Below are 4,536 nucleotides of genomic sequence, written 5' to 3'. Positions count from 1 at the left end.
ATAACTTATGGGAAGGCGCACTTACTGGAAAAGCAGACCCATTCAGTAACCAAGCAATGCCTGCCCGGATGATGTTGTTTGTGACGTGATTGATATGGATACTAGTCATGTATTATTGGGTAGACCTTGGCAATATGATGTTGATGTGACATAGAAAAAAACACTTGTGCTGTTACATGTATAAATATGAGTATAAGTACTCACAATCCATTATTTTCCTGAAAAAATAATAACTGGAACTTATTTATATTGTAATATGTACATGATACGTACAAAAATTGATAGATTGATAGATATGTTTATTAACTTAATTAACACATATAAGTTTGATAACTTGTATTTTCACCATCTCAATAATATACAAATTATGTTGTTTCGATCGTTCTTTGTAACTAGTAAATTTTTTTGTGTTATATACTTTAATGAGTCTATTATTTGAGTCATTTCGTTGAAAAAATTAAACTACAGCAGATAACGACATAGATGAGATTTCTAAGAGCATCTTTTCTTTCTATGAGAATGTATGCTAATCAAACTCTTGTTCAAATGTGATTGAAGAGAAGAAAATAGGTGAATATAATTTTGAGAACTTAAAATTGAAGAAGATGAACACGAGAAGAAGATGTTATTTTCAAAAAAAAGAAGAAGAAGAAATTAAGGTTCTAAGGTGCATTTGAAGGAAAAATGACGAGATGAATTGAGAAAAATTGAAAGACATTAAGTTAACAACTAAAGGAGAATTTTGTCATTTTTCCAATTAAAATATCTTACATTTTTTATTTGTTTTTATTATTGGTCAAAGTTCATTTCATCAAATACATTGTTTAGTTGGGCCAAATGGCCAAATTCCCCAAAATCTTTTACCATTAGCTTTGGTATTGGCTGCTGGTTGTTCTAAAGGAGATTATGGTCTCAATTTCAATTTTAGCATGGAACCTAAAGCAACTAAAGATGATTCAGAAAATCTAAAATCAGCTGAGCAACTGTAAAAAGATTGGAAAACAACAGACGAATTTTTAAATTGTGAAATTAAAAAAATAAGAGTTGGGCTGGTATGATTGAAGAAGATAGGAAGAACTGCAAATTTAGAGTGGTAGTTTCCCAAGAAAAGATAGGAATTTATTTTTTTTACTGTTTATTTTTTCCAAATGGTCGCTTCTGGAGATGGAATTCGAGGGAAGAATGAGACTTTGAGGCTGGATATTAGGAGTGACGAAAAGATTGAAAACATTGGAATTTGACTGAGGAATTGGACTGGGATTTAACTGATATGGTTGAAGTGGATGAGGAAGAACAATCACATAAAAATTTCTGTTTTCCACATGTAGCCCCCGTTTGACCCCTTTTTGTACAAATAAAAATGGGTGAAATAATATTTTTTTGAAAATGAGTGATTGTAAAGGTAGGAAAGTTTTTGGTTCATGAGTGATATTATTTTATGAGAAATTGTGTGGTTAAAAATAGGAGAGAAAAAAAGAAATATAATGAAATAAAAATTAATGGGGGCCAATCCTCCTAGTATTTTCCATCCACTTGGAGTGACGAAAGTTAAATGAGTGGTTGATGAGTAATTATATGAAAAAATAAGTGAGTATTGGATAAAGATCAGTGAGTAAATAGTAACAAAACTAAAGTTGAGTGAATGATGATTAAATTTACTCTAGAACAAACACTGTCAAAACAACACATCAGGCAATTCATATTTTTCCACATGTCCTCTCTTACACGCGGCAAATTTCTATTCGTTATACTTTCCACTTCGCTTTCCTTTAGTCGCATATAATATCCCATTTCCACCCAATTTCACACTCTGAAGCTTCTAGCTGGTTCAAAAATGGCACACCCGAATACCCTATTCCGGTTCGGAATATTCCTATCCCTATTTATGCTAAATACTATTCAATCTCAATCGACAGTTGCTAGTATAGATCTGGGATCCGAATGGCTGAAAGTCGCCATGGTCAACTTGAAACCGGGTCAGGCGCCAATTTCGATTACAATCAACGAAATGTCGAAACGTAAAACCCCTTCTCTCATCACTTTTCATGCAAATTCACGATTAATTAGCAAGGAATCGCTTGGTCTCCTTGCGTGTTACCCCACCAAAGTTCATTCCCACTTCTCGATTCTACTCTCAAAACCCTTTAACTACACGCAAGAAGTTTCTCCAGACCCTGTATCTTAGTTACGACATTACCCTAGATGAAACCCGGGACGTTGCGGTGTATAGAACGGAGGGAGAGGGTGGAGAATTTCATAACTTTATAGCTGAGGAATTGGTGGCAATGATATTGAAGTACGCAATGGGGCTTACGGAGAATCACGCAAGGAGTAGTGTTAAGGATTTGGTCATCACAGTGCCGTCCTACATTGGGGTGGCTGAGAGGAGGGGGCTGCTGACGGCCGTCGACTTGGCAAGAATCAATGTATTGGCATTAGTTAATGAGCATTCGGGGGCAACCTTGCAGTATGGGATTGATAAGGATTTTTCGAATGTTTCGAGGCATGTGATATTCTATGACATGGGGGCAAGCAGTACTTATACTGCTTTGGTTTATTTCTCTGCTTATAATGCAAAAGAATTTGGGAAGACCACGTCCGTTAATCAATTCCAGGTGAGTTCTTTCATGTATTTTTATTCAATTTCTATACTTCAAATTTACATTTTTTTAGCATTCTTTATGTCATCTATTTAATTAAATAGACCTGTGTTACCAATTTACTTCGAGGATGACCAACTTACTTGAGGATAACACGTACTTGAGTAAATTTCGCCCAAAATTGAGCTTCAATTCAACCTAATTACTGGCCAAGCTAATATAAGTTTGGTCCTATTTTGGTTTAAAATGAATAGGAGCTAACCCAAGACCCATTTCAGATTGAATTTCAGTTATTTTCTAGCTGTCACAGTAGATGTTTTACATTCTATAAGTTGTTCCAGGTGAAAGATGTTAGATGGGATGCAGAACTTGGAGGTCAAAATATGGAACTGCGGCTGGTGGAGAACTTTGCAGATGAGTTTAACAAACAACTTGGGAATGGGGTTGACATCAGAAACAATGTGAAGGCAATGGCCAAATTGAAGAAACAAGTTAAGCGTAAAAAAGAAATTCTTAGTGCCAATACAATGGCCCCAATCTCTGTTGAATCTTTTTATGATGATTGTGACTTTAGGTAAAATCAAGCAAATTTTCAAATTTAATATTTATACTCTGATTTTCCTAATTTCCTATCCTATACTACTTAACAGGATTCTTTTCTAATGAAAATAGCTCTTCATATTTTATTCACCATATTATGTGCCAAACATTTGGATCATATTGTTGAACTACAAGAGCCCGTGGTAGAAATTTGAGTATGTGAACAAATGACTCTCAAAAACATACAGTCACTTTCACGATCAAGTATTATCGAAGTCAACTTTTTTGGTCTCAGAGCATTGAAAGAATTGTTGTCACCAGCTTCATAAAAGTAATAAAAGTTGAATAAAAGCTTTTGCTGATCTGATCTGCTACCTAGCTAGAAGTTAGCACAGCTATTCCTACTAGCACTTTTTTTTTTGTCATAAGCTTGAACTTTTGAGTATGATGATGATTGGCGGTTAAGGTAAATTCTGGCAACAAATTCCTCTCTGTAAAAGGCATTTATTTTTATTGTTGTTTATTTGCTTATTATGTGAAATCAGTTGCGTGCAAATTTCTTGTTAATGGTACTTTAAAGAAATTAAGCACATGTTTGGGTTCTTCGTAATGGGTCAAATCACTTTTATCCACACACTTTATGGAACCCACAAATGCTACCAAATTATCCACCAAAAGTTTATACATTAATCTATTTATAAATACTTCCCAAACATGTGCTAAAGTACATATAACCCAATGTTAGCTTTTCAACTCAACTTACATTTCAATTGTTATATGGCTATTTTTATGAACAATTGAAATTCTGATAACTGCCATACACAAGTAAAACTGCACCTTTTCTTTTGATATAGTTTAGATAATTTTCTCTATTTTAAATTCTGAAATACAATAACCAGCTGTTTGACAGTTTCAATGTGTTCCAACAGGAGGAGCTAAGGAAAACTGAGACAATCTCTCTATACCATTTGATGAACATATGCAGTGAACGAAAGCATGTTCTTGGTGGAAAGTGGAAACTTATTTTGGTGGGAAGGAGATTGCTCCTTGTAACCTTAATTGAGTATTTTGTGCATATGTTTGAGTTAGTGAAAATTTTGAATGTTCATAAATGTGGAACTTCATTTTTAGCCACTTAACCAAGTATAGTTAATCTCTTTAGTGTTATGTGCTTTCTTTTATTAAAATAGTTAGACAAATGGCTGAATTTATGAGCATTAAGTAATATGAGGTGGAGCATCCAATGAACTATATACAATTACCCTTTGGATGACTGCAGCTTGAGATGTGATCTGTATGTTTTAGTGATGTTTTTCAAAAGACCAGTTCTACTATTCAACAGTCCACGAATGCTTCCTTTTCCTGATATTACCTTTCACCAATGACCTGGATTCTC

At 34.2% G+C, this 4,536-nt stretch overlaps 1 pseudogene; it reads left to right on the top strand.

Moving 5' to 3' along the window:
• Window positions 1-1,942: 1,942 nt before the first annotated feature.
• The window catches only part of LOC111390950, a 7,726-nt pseudogene continuing 5,132 nt past the window's right edge, over window positions 1,943-4,536 (top strand).

This window comes from Olea europaea, unplaced genomic scaffold (genome assembly GCF_002742605.1).
Source record: "Olea europaea var. sylvestris unplaced genomic scaffold, O_europaea_v1 scaffold732, whole genome shotgun sequence".
NCBI classification, from domain to species: Eukaryota; Viridiplantae; Streptophyta; class Magnoliopsida; order Lamiales; family Oleaceae; genus Olea; species Olea europaea.
This window is presented reverse-complemented; position numbering and strand designations above follow the sequence as displayed.